This window comes from Pipistrellus kuhlii, unplaced genomic scaffold (assembly GCF_014108245.1).
Source record: "Pipistrellus kuhlii isolate mPipKuh1 unplaced genomic scaffold, mPipKuh1.p scaffold_m20_p_3, whole genome shotgun sequence".
In the NCBI taxonomy this organism is placed as follows: domain Eukaryota; kingdom Metazoa; phylum Chordata; class Mammalia; order Chiroptera; family Vespertilionidae; genus Pipistrellus; species Pipistrellus kuhlii.
The window spans coordinates 107,842,472-107,855,436 of record NW_023425529.1 but is presented as its reverse complement, the minus strand read 5'-3'; the positions used below and the strand labels follow the sequence as shown (position 1 = coordinate 107,855,436).

Genomic DNA, 12,965 nt, shown 5'->3' with positions numbered 1-12,965 from the left:
GTTCTAATTACATGCCCAGATTAGTTGTTTGGCCAGAGTGTTTGTAAGCTTGCTGAATAATAATAATAAAAGAACAAAACAAAAATTGTCTAAAATATGACAATTCTTTCTAAGATGTGTTTTCTAGTTATAATCAGATTCATAGCCTGCTTCTTTTAAAAACAGGTTAAAAAGAAATCAATATGGGGGTCATTATGCTTCATTAAACAAAAAAAATAAAAGACAAGAGCCAATTTTAGGCCAGTAATTTGTTAAAAATAAGAGACAATTTTTTGTAGAATAAAATTTCAAAATAGTGTATACATTTATACTGATTTTTTTTTAATTGGAGAAAGTTTATGTATCATGTAGAACAAATAATTAATATAATCTGGCTATTTTATTTTTGTAAACCAAATCAACCGATCAGTATTTCTGTACTACAATATTTTGTTACATTCTGAACTATTACTACATATCAATAAATAAACAGAAAATAAAATATAAATAAGTCTCCACAATACAAAAACCAAAAATGTAGTATACCAAACATAATAATACAAGGAATCCAGAATATGAAAGTTATTTGGAAATTTTCATCTTTAGCTTTAGTTCATGATAAACATTAAAAATGATATTAATCTGATTAGAAAAATACAGTGCTATATACAAACACCTGAGAGTACATTTTGTAAATGTACAACTAAGATAGTTGACAGCATTAAAACAAAGTCTAAAACTGCATTTTTGTTTGGATTTTTAAAAACAGTAAAGACAAAAATTAAAATCAATGCTAACAGGAAGACTGATATCTTACCTCCTCTAGTTCCCTCTCCTTCCACCAATATGTAAACATAGCTTTAAAAAAGAGTTGAGCTACTATAGTAACACCTTTATCCACCATTATTTTCCTGTAGTATTGTGGTTTTTCTAGTCTTTACAGAATAAAAAATAAATTCAATCACATACATAATATAGTAATCATATGTATCTGTTGGAACTCATACCTATATGCCTATAAATCTAAAACCCAAACCTTATCTACCATCACATAAAAGGGAAAATATTTTGAGTGCTGTGGATTTTATTTAGATGCTAGTGTGTTTTCAAGCTTTAAGTGCAGTGTTTTAAATAAAGGAATCCTTCTCTTCTTTAAAAAAATATCTTATTAAGCAAGACAATCTTTCACCCGTCACCCCCCCCCCCAAAAAAAAACCCAAAAAATCAAAATACTAAAAAAAGTATGTTTAAATTTAACCAACTTGGTGGAATCTGAAAGCCTCCCCATACCATCAAATTCTCCAAGTTACATAATAATTTGAGTGCAAATTAAAACAGAAAAAACAAAACCACAGGGGAAAAAAAGCACACAACAAAAAGTAACAACTGGATTCATAGGTAAAACTACATTAAAAATAGAAAAGAGGTTGCCTATAATTTCATCAACTCAAATTTAATAAAGGATAATTAGTACTTTCTATGAAATTTTGATATGATTGAAAATAAAACAGCTTTTAAAAAAAGATAAGGAACATAGATTCTGTAAATGCAATTCTTGTTATGAACGCAATATAAAATAGTACCATTTATAAATTCAGTTATTCCACTTATTAATATAAATTATATTTATAGCCCTGCAGAGACTTATATAAGTCATATAGAGCCTGTCATTTGAATATTTCCTAATGCATATTTGACCTAATGTAAGAATACAAATTCTAAGTTTCAAAATTTCAACTACTACTCATAAAAGGATGCAAATTTCTATTAAATAATTTTTAAAAACTTTAAAAAGGATCAACAGTTATCTTTTTTTATCAGTGAGTTTACAATTTTTTTTTGAAAACCACACTGGACTTTTATCAAGCTGCAATTAAACGCAATGACAAGCGTGGTAATAAACAGAAGCATATAGATGACTGTCTCAAGCAAAAATCAACTTAAAACCTACCAAATAATACACATCATACCCATTGTTGTACGAAATATTTTCTTCATAGTAAATTTATCAAAGGAATGAAATAATATATACGCACCTGTGCATACTTACGTGTTGTACTGTGTAAATTAAGCAATATAAATTTCCTATAAATAAAGTTTTAAGCCCACTACATTGGCTGATTTAATAAAACATTTATTTTAAAGATGTGAAAAAATTTTAAAAATATATCCAATCTTTGTAAAAAATGTGAGAAAGCTCTTTGTCAACATTAAGAAAATTAAAATTTCTTCTTATAAAAATAAACCCATTCTCCCGCAATCTGCATCTAATAAATATGTGTAGCTTAAGATGAAAAATTTCTGTCGAAAAAATAAACAATCTCACAGCTTCACTCCGTTTTTAACCAATAGAGAACAGGGACAAGTATATAAAAAATCTTGTAATTTCTGCCAGCAGAATTACTATTTTGCGAGAATCGTCTCCTCAATTTTTACTTTTAATATATAATTCAGAATCACTCGAAGTTCTTTTAATGGGAAACCAAAATTTAAACACCAGCTTTTTCATTTTTTTCAACTCTCCGTATTAACGTTTTGTAATTATTTCCGTTGTCTAAAAATATAATTTTTTCGTCGAGAATTACAATCTAGCGTTTAACATTCAAATCCCCCAGTCCGCTTTCTTCCAGCCAATCAGGGGATAACGAGGCCGGGGTTTGGGGCGCTCCGTTAAACACAATTTGAAAAAAACATCACATTTCGTTCTCCCGTTCTCCACGGGAAAGGACTCTGCGCGAAGGCGGCTCCCCCCGTCTGGACAGAAATAAGAAATGGATCCCCGTTACTTCAGGGGGGGCGGCGGGCGGGGCGGGCGGCTCCGCGGCCAGAGCCCAGAGCCCCGCACCCCGCCCCGCGGCACTGACAAAGGTCATCATCTATGAAGTATCACTTAAAGCCGTCACCGGCTCAAACCGTCCGAGCTGTGGAGTAAGAATTGGTAGAAACTGGGAGCTAAAAACAAAAACAACAAAAAAAGCACCCCTGAAGGGAAAGACAAACAGCATCCCTCTCCCCCGCGCCGCGGGGTCAGGGAGTCTCCAGGAAACGGTGGGGGCGCAAAACTGCCGCTAAATTGTCCCGGGAAAGACTTTCCCCAGGAAAACATCAGGGCTGCCTCACAGATTGCTTTTATCAACGATTAGAGAAGAAAAATGTATTCTAAGAAAAGTGACTTGGAGGAAAGCGCAAGGCTCAGAGCCCCATCTTTTATTCCCTCCCCCCCGACCCCCCACCCCTCGGGAAGGACAGCGCCGGGGGAGCAGAAGACAAAGATCCCGAGCAAAAAGCGAAAGTCCAGCACCTTCCCCGGGAGCCCGCTAAAACCCCAAAGCCCCGTCACCCCCGATTGTCAGCGCGGCCGGCGCCGCCCCCGCCCGGGCCGGGGCGCTGGGAGCCCGTCCGCTCCGAGGGCACCGCGCGCGGCAGCGTCGGAGCGCGGCGGGCGGGAGGCGCCGCTACTTCGGGTCCTCGGTTCTCGGCCGACCCTAACTTTCCCGTCCCGAGAAGACGGCCGTCCGCCGGCCGGGGAAACGGCAGTAAAAGACGGCTCGTTTGGTCCCGCCACGGGGGGAGGAGGCGCTGGTCCTCCCGCTCCTGTCAGGGCGCCGCGGCCGCCGAGCCCCGCGCGCCGTCCGGCCGGGGGGTCGCGCTGACAGATCCTGGGCGGCGGCCGCGGCGCGTCCCGCTCAAACTGCAGCTCCCCTCCCCCACGCGCCCGCTCCCGCCGCGCCCGCCCGCCGCCGCCCGCTCACACACCCGGCTACCCCCGACCCTGCGCCCCGCTCTTTTTCGTGACTTAAATGAATTCGGACCCGGTGCCCACTCCCTGCAGCCCCGCCGCCTGCCAGTCCCCCCACTGCCACCTCCCGAGTCCCGCTCTGCTACTTCAGTCTCTTACCGACAGCGCCAGCCCTGGCCGAGCTCCGCGAACTGCCCATGGCTTGAAGTAAATTTTTGTGGGGATTTTTTTTTGTTTTTTTAGTGATATTTTTCGGTGGAGTCCTATCGGCGATAGACGGTCGGACAGGTTATCCCATCTCTCCCGCTAGATTGACGGGCTCAGGCAGCACTCGAAAATGGCGCCGAAAGCGCTCAGGCTCCTCATTCAAATTCGTTAGAGCCAACCCCGCCGCCCCGGGGCATGCCGGGAACGCGGGCTGCCTCCACAGCTGTCAATACCTCCTCCGGCCCCCCTTCCGTCTTTCCCGACCATTCTGCGCACGCGCCGGCCCCGCCCTTCCACTCCCCAGCCCGCTCCCTCCCTGCACATGCGCAGAATGACAGCTGTTCCCGGCTCTCCCAGCACTTCCTTGGTGGCAGCCCTCCTACCTCTGTTCCTCGCGCGTGCGTGCAAGTCCTCCTTTCCTCAGCCTCGGAGGTAGGGAGACGGTGGGGCCGTGGGCCTGAAGATCCAGAGGCGATGTGTCAGTCTGTAAGCATCTAGTCTGCTGTTCGAGGAAAACACATAAGGGTGCAGCTTAAGCGAAAGGAAAAATGTCCTACTGCCAGTGTCTAAACCAACAGAGGAATGTGTCTCCCAGACCATCTATCTGTATTGGGTGGATACACGCGCACTTAGCCACCCCACCGGTGTGCAGAGCTCTTGCTGTATGCCGACGCTTTGCAGGAGCTATCGCACATAAGCTTCAGAACAACTCTATGAGGTAGGTACTATTATTTTGTTTGCAGACCAGGAGACCCAGGCTGAGAGATTTTAAGTAATTTGCCAGGTGATTAACCTTCCATTGTGAAGGTTAAAGCAAGCATGTGGATGAGTCCGCATCTGTCAGATTCTGGAGCCCGAGGCATTCTCCTTGCTGTGCAATCCAACTGGAGCACATACAGGAGGCGTGGTTTCCCCTGCTCCACGACAGTGTGTGTGTGTGTGTGTGTAGTTTAGGAGTACTTAAATTTGTTGTATTTGCTATAATCCTCCCCGGTCCTGTTGCAAAGACGCTTTCGTCGAATCCAGTTTACCTCAACATCGTACTTATCCTTAAGCATTCTCTCAGTATGGGAGAGGTTGGGGCAATCTATGGGTGTCACATAGAGTAAATTAAAAAAAAAAAAAAAAAAAAAAAGCCTGTTAAGTGAACTGAATCTAGCACAAGGGTTTCCATTGTGTGACATACTAATAAAATAATAATACCTAGTTTACCACGTATTGTTTGTGATGGGCACGGTGCTAAACTATTTATGGATAGATCCTGTTTATATCTCACAACAGCCATAAGAAGTAGGTAATGTCCTCATTTTACACATGAAACCCCAGACTCAGATCAAGAAATTTGCCCCCAAGTGTTACAACTAGTAAATGGAAGCAGAAGACCTAGGCAAATCTGTGTTCACCTTAAAAACGAGGTGCTGTGATTAAATAAAATGATGATGAACTTGTCAGTATTTTAACACCTTCCTTAAAAATTCCTTTCAGTAGTTCATTTGCTTGGTAGAATTATCCTTGCTGCCAGTAGGCTAGTTAAGATGGAAAAAAAATTTTTTAAACTGCAATTGATCTGAAATTATTAGATTTTAAGATTATTTTTGATTGCTTACCTTTTCCTGATTCCAAATTATAATGCAGTTTCTAAAGAACCCAAGAGTTTAAAATCTGGGGTATTGCTGTGTTGTTATTTTCCTTCCAGTTTTTGTTGCAAAACAACTTGTGTTTAAGTATATGAAGACATTATCATTGTGAAGGTTAAAACAATGAATATATAAGTGCAGGAAGTGTTAAGGAGTGAGGAAATGGAAGAAGGCTGGCACGTTTGCATTATGAAGGTACAATTGAAAAAGGAATGAATTTTAGTAATTTCAGATCTAAAAGTAACATGGCTAAGTAGTATGTGCATCTTATATCTGTAGGTACTTTGGTACTGGTTAAGTAAGTGGACTCTGGAATCACATTGCCTGGGTTTGAATCCCAGCCCTGCTACTTGCTAGCTGTGACCCTACAGGAGTTACTTTTTCTGACTTTGATTTTCTGTTGAAGCAGTAAGGCTAGTGCCTCGTTGAATGGTTGTAACGATGTAAATGAGCTACTATATTTAAGGCATTGAACAGTGCTTGGTATATTGGTAAATATCAACTAATAGTCTTTAACATTGATCTTTCAAAATGGCTTCTTTAAGAGATGTTTTAAAAGTCAAATTGTAGTTAGTCATTAGGAATTAGCATTCATGTTCAAGAGTCTTTTAAAATGATAAATTAGCCTGATCTATGTTTTTTGCCAAATACGAGTAATGATTTCTGTCAGATGAATAAGGATAGTAATTTGTATACGAGTAACCTGGAAAATGGTTTTATTGCTCTTTCTAAATGTTAAAAAAAAATAAAAAATCAGGCCAGTCTAAAATATATAAAATAAGAACCATCCAAATTTCTGTAATCCAGAGATAATTACATATTATTTGTATTTTAAAAATATAATGTACCTTTGGGAAAAATCAGCTAGGGGAAGTCTAGATAAGTGATATATTTGGGGAACTTATTTTCAAGACTATATTGAACTTCATGAATTGGTAAATTTTTTATAGTCCGTCATGAGAATGACAATATGAAATTGATAATGTTTATAAATAATACCATTGAGTACCTACTCTGTCAGGTACTGTGCTAAGTATATATGCAATTTTCACTTGAATCCTCATAACAACGCTAGAGGTGGGTGCAATTATGATCTCCATTTTGCACAGACTAAAGTTTATATGGAAGTTACTTTTAGATTTAAGCTATTTTGTTTAAAATATTTTTTAATAAACCCAAAATATTTAAAGCTCTTGATTCATTAAAATGGCAGGGGGGAAAATCAAGTTAACATGATTCCTATGCCTGAATAAAAAGTTCAATTGAAAAAAATGAAAAGTTTTATTTGACCACAAGGGGGTGCAAATTCCCGAGTTGAATTTCAAAGGAAAAAAAAAATAAAGCGTTTAGACCATAAATTCACAGGAAAGAAACTAGTAAGAATACTTTCTCCAAATTTTAAGACTCTACAGAATGATGTACTTTATGAAAAGAAAGAACTTGATTATTTTAGGTACTCAAGGCAGTTTTCAGCTTTTTTCATTTCCCTCACCCCTTTCATCTATCGAGTTTGTGTCTCTGCATACTCTTTACTTGTCCTGACAGTAGAACTGAAGTCATAATTTAAAATTCGAAGTTTTAGGTGGAAACTAGAATGCAGTCAACAAATACTAAATATGGATTTAGGGTGGATGTAGGATGTAAGATGTAGGGTGGATGATGGTATGTTGGCTTCAACATATTAAATTATTTAGACAAAATTGTGAAATTTACAAATATGTTCATATTTTAAGAAAGAATGAAGACCGTTAAAGAAGAAAGCAGCTTGAACGGTAACTTGAAAACTGCTATACACTATTGAATGTTCTTAAAAAAACTTATTTAGATGGGTACCTTTCATTTTCCTGTTGGTCTTATTTCTCTGAGGGGAATTTAATTTAAAAAACCCAACGAACCCTTTTATTTGGAAATAACTTTAAATTTACAAAAAATTGGAAGGCAGTTGCTTCCTCTTATGCACAGTGTTTCTCTTTTCACTATTATGTGTGTCATTAAACTTCTTTTTTCCTGAACCATTTGAGGTTAAGTTGTATACATCATGTCCTTCACTCCTAAATGCTTGAGAGTATATTTCTTATAAACTTCATAAATTTACATTGAAGTAATATTTTAATCTGCCATGATATTCCAGTTTTGTAGGTTGATTCTTATAGCATTTCCTCCTCCAGGACAGATTCAGTATAGGATTAGGTACTGCATTTAGTTGTCCTGACTCTACATCCTTTATTTTGGAACATTTTCATAGCCTTAAAAAAAAACTTTACCTTGACATCTTTGAAGAATACAGCTTGTCTCCCCACCCCTATTTCCCCCCACCCTCATTTTTAACAGAACATTCCTTATTTTGTTTTTGTCTGATGTTTCCATATGATCAGATTGAGTTATGCAGTTCAACTGGATTACTATGCAGATGGCATGTGTCTTTCTCAGGGTATCACTTCTGGAAGCACATGATATCCATCTGTCCCTCACTGATGATGTTAATTTTGATTACATGATCCATATGTAGCTTGAATATTCCACTGTATAGTTAGGTGTTGTTGTTTTATTCTTCCTGGCAATTAATAAGCAATTTCATCAAAATTACCATTTAAGTGTGTATGTTCTATCTATATTTATATGTGTACATTTTGTAATTTTTTCTGAACACTTGAAGGTAAATTACATATACCATGACCTTTCACCCTTAAATATTTAAGTCTAATATTTAATTATTTCGCTGTTCAAATTGTCCCAGATTTAGCTAGAGGGAAGACTTTTTGGTCTGGCTCATGTGTCTTTGTGACATGCCTACATCATTTTTTTTAAAAACTGCCTAACTTTGTGGTATAATAAGATGTTCCATGTTTATCTTATCTTTACCCTGTCCCACCCTGGGATTAACTTTTTCTCTAAGGAGCCCTCTTAGTGGAGAATTATATTAGAGACCAAGGCTATGTATGCTCACTATTACTGAGGTATCTCTGCTCCTTGGACCTTTCAGAGGCAAAGCTAGAATATATATGCATATATATGTGTGAATACACCAATATATATATATGTTAATGGCATAGGTTTAATTTTAAATCATTTTTATTATAGTTGAAATGTCATAGCAATTTCATGAAGTTTTGAATAAAGGCAATGAAATCATAGTCCACACAAACAACTCACATTTTTCATTTTCCCTTTGTTAATGTCTATACATCTATTTTTTATAGGGTTTTAGTGTGAAATTATTTTGTCTTTTTCAACTTAACATGTCATAAACATCTGAGTTACTATATCATTTTTACAACCTTCATTCCAAATGGCTGGGCTACATATTTCATATCATTTAGCCAATTCTGCAATTCATTTATTTCTGGCATTTAAGTTGTTTCCAATATTTTGCTTTTGTTAAAAATTCTGAACTGAACGTTTTTATGCATATACCTTTCCTAATTGACTTTTTTATTTATTTGTTTGTTTATTGGAAGATTTCCCAGATGTGGGAATAGCAGTTCTCAAAATGTAGGTATGTTTTGATGGGTTTGATATGTACTAGCACACATTAACCAAGCATTTACCATGCAGAATTGGATAAAGATGAATCTAGTCTCTGTTAGCAAGGAGTTGAAAGTCTAATGAAAAAACCATAATTTTTTAGTAAAAGGCGAAAGATTTATGCGGTCTGAAGAGAAACCAGAGCATAGAACCATAATTTTTTAAAAAAAGTTATAGTTTGATAAATATAGAGGAAGAGATTATAATCCAGGGTAGGAGTATGTGGCTCAGAAAACCTTTACAGGAGGAGGTTTCAATTGAGCTGTGTCTTGAAGTACAGCTTGATAGAGCTGTCTTGAAGGATACCTTAGTGGAGCCTTAAAGGATTGGAGTTAGCCTAGTTCCAAGAGAGTAGAAATAGGCCAGAGAAGCATTTAAAGCAGAACCATTGTAGTATGAAAAAACAGGGAGGTTCAAGAAAATTCAGATAGTTACTGTGATTTGTTGTCTAGGTGCCTTTGGAGGAGGTGAGACAAGCCTGATAAGTGGATAGAGAGAGGTTAAACCATGAAGGGCCTTGCATGTCACCTTTATATTGATGGAATTGGGAATCCTTAGACCAATGAGTAATATGATCAGATTTATATTTTAGAAATTTACTTTAATAAGGGTACTGGAGAGCAGAATAGAAAATCCAAGAAACATGAAAAAAAAACCAACCCTCCTCACATTTGTGGTATTAGTAAAGAAAGGCTAGTGGCAATGTAAATTAAAACAGAACTTTTGGAAAGTAATTTAGTGATATATAAAAAAGGGTTATAAAAATATTCCTATTTTTCCTTTCAGAAACTCTATTTTTAGGAACCTAGTCTGGGTTAAATAAATCTGAAATATGGGGGAAATCTATACAGGAGCCTCATTCAAGCATTAAATATAATAACAAAAAAAAGGGGGTAGGAGAATAAAATGTCTCATAATAGGAATATTATTAAGTTATGGAATATCTACTGCATTTGCTATTAGCATCATCACAAAATGATGCATATCAACATGGAAAGTGTTATGAAGTGCAAAATATAAAGAAGTATAATTAGCATGGTTATAATTCCGTCTAAAAACACACAGAGAATGCCCGGCTTGCGTGGTTCAAGTGGTTGAGCATAGACCTATGAACCAGGAGGTCAGGGTCTGATGCCTGGTCAGGGTACATGCCCAGGTTTCAGGCTCAATCCCCATTAAGGGGCGTGCAGGAGGCAGTCTATCAGTGATTCACATCACTGATATTTCTATCTCTCCCTCTCCATCTTCCTTCCTCTCCAAAATAAATAAATAAATAAATAAATAAATAAATAAATAAATAAAAATATATATTTAAAAACCATAGACAAAAATATACTTAAGCAAAAATTTTCAACTCATATTAATTTTTTCTAGTCAAAGTTAAAATATACATGTTAAAAGGCCAATCTAAAATTTGGAATTGTTGATACCACCAAACTATGCTTCCAAGGAGCATGGGTGTTCTATGATCTAGTCCAGTGATTCTGAAACTGAGAATTTGTTGAAAGCTAGAAATCCTTTCTCTAGATTTATGTACATGGTTTGCATAACTTCAGAAATGGATGATGCCTGATGTAAGATCCTGAGGAAAACTGTATGAACAGTTATATCTATAGCAGAATAATGGTCCTCCCAAAGATGTCCATGCCCCAGGATCAATGAATTTGTTATGTTATATGGCAGGTTGCAAATAAAATTAAGATTTCTACTCAGATGGCCTAAAAACAGATTATCCCAGATTAGCTGAGTACACCCATTGTAATTATAAGGTTCTTCTAAATGTGGAAGAGAGAAGAGTAAGAGTTAGTGTTAGAGTATTAAAATGAGAGACAGACTCAACCAGCTATTGATCTAAAATCCCTTTACAATTAATAATGGTTAATATTTATTGAAGAAGTTTGTACTTTCCCCCTTTTTTTACCAATAAGGATATTTGGAAATGGATAAACCCATTTGTTGCAGTTATCTACTTTCTAAAAAATTAGTGTGATAATGCTGGCCTTAGATTAAATATTAAAAATAATGCTTTGAAATGTTTTTAAAATAATGTAATTTTCATAAGAGCTTAATAAAGAAAATTTAACCTATTCAGGTTTGGAGTCATAGAATCTTTTTTCACATAACTTTTATTACAATATGTTGTTAAGTATTATGCTATTTTATTATTTCTTATTGTTGTTTATCTTTATTGTTTAAGGTATTACATATATGTCCTTGTTCCCCCATTTCCCCCCCTCCCCACCTCCACCTCCCACTCATGCCCTCACCCCCCTGTTGTCTGTGTCCATTGGTTAGGCTTATATCAAGCATACAAGTCCGTTGGTTGATCTCTCTCCCTTACCTCCACCCTCCCCTACCTTCCTTCTAAGGTTTGAGCATCTGATCGATGTTTCTCTGTCTCTGGATCTGTTTTTGTTCATCAGTTTATGTTATTCATTATAATCCACAAATGAGTGAGATCATGTGATATTTATCTTATTTCGCTTAGAATAATGCTCTACAGGTCCATCCATGCTGTTGCAAATGGTAGGAGTGCCTTCCTTTTTACACAACATAGTATTTCATTGTGTAGATGTAACACAGTTTTTTAATCCATTCATCTGCTGATGGACACTTAGGCTGTTTCCAAATCTTAGCTATTGTAAATTGTGCTGCTATTAACATAGGGGTGCACATATCCTTTCTGATTGATGTTTCTAGTTTCTTGGGATATATCCTAGAAGTGGGATCACTGGGTCAAATGGGAGTTCCATTTTTAGTTTTTTTGCGGAAACTCCATACTGTTTTCTATAGTGGCCGCACCAGTCTGCATTCCCACTAGCAGTGCACGAGAAAGCTTACTGCATGGGAGAATATATTTGCTGATGTTATCTCCAATAAAGGTTTAATCTCCAACATTTACAGAGAACTCATACAATTTAACAAAAGGAAGAAAAACCACCCAATTAAAAAATGGGCAACAGACCTAAATAGATACTTTCTGAAAGAGGACATAAACAGACATATGAAAACATGCTCAAAGTCACTAATGATCTGAAAGTTGCAAATCAAAATGACAGTTAGGTACCATCTCACACCTGTCAGAATGGCTATCATCAACAAATCAACAAACAGACAAGTGCTAACAAAGATGCAGAGTCATAGCTTCTTAACAGCAAAAGCATGATTCTGTAATTGCCACCATTGTCAGAGTGCCCCCTGTAGTTACTGAGAACAAATTCATTTCCACCTATCTGCGATAACCCTTATTTTCAACTGGAAGATAACTGAACCTCTACTCCCCCCAAAACCTTTTTGTTTCTTTGATGGCTTTATGATTTTAAACCCTTTACTATCTTGGCTCCCTTCTTCTGGTTATTCTTCAGGATAATAGGGCCTCTCTCAAAAGTGACACCCAGAATGATAAATCATATACTATATTTACCAAGGGTTGGTTAACTTTTTATTCTAGCCATTAAAATGTTTGTTTTGGGGGAATAATTTTAAATAATAAATAATACAAATAGATCTATTCTTGACTCTTTATCAAAATTGAAGGAGAAAGGAAAGTAATATATTGTTAAGGGGCCTTCAGAAGCAATGCAGTCTATTGGAGATGATATTGAATTTTCAGTCCCTGTGAGACTCCCAGGTTCAAAGTGGGCAAGCATCAAGTAATCTACAACCTGCCATACTATAAATAGCTTAGGCTAAACTGTATAAGAGAAAAATGGAAAGGAGCAAATTATACAGCCATGAAATAGTCTAGAACCTTGCCTGTAAATGTCCAGCTTGGGGAAAAGGAGAACTTGTTTTATGCCTGGGTGTTAAAAAGTGACTGAATAAACATGAGGCATCTTCTCAGATATCAGTTTTACTCAGAGATTTTTACAGAGATG

General features: G+C 37.1%; 2 long non-coding RNA genes across 19 annotated transcripts in view; one reads left to right on the top strand and one right to left on the bottom strand.

The window, feature by feature from the left end:
* The window catches only part of LOC118730859, a 43,185-nt gene extending 39,147 nt beyond the window's left edge, over positions 1-4,038 (bottom strand). For all 18 annotated transcript variants that reach the window (XR_006742929.1, XR_006742934.1, XR_006742927.1 and 15 more), the window contains exon 1: positions 3,878-4,038. This is a non-coding gene — a long non-coding RNA (uncharacterized LOC118730859). The remainder of the gene's footprint in view (positions 1-3,877) is intronic.
* Positions 4,039-4,272: 234 nt separating this feature from the next.
* On the top strand, positions 4,273-7,440 carry LOC123653249. The gene is made up of 2 exons (XR_006742938.1): positions 4,273-4,643; positions 5,622-7,440. It is a non-coding gene; the product is annotated as an uncharacterized LOC123653249 (long non-coding RNA).
* The last annotated feature ends 5,525 nt before the right edge of the window (positions 7,441-12,965 follow it).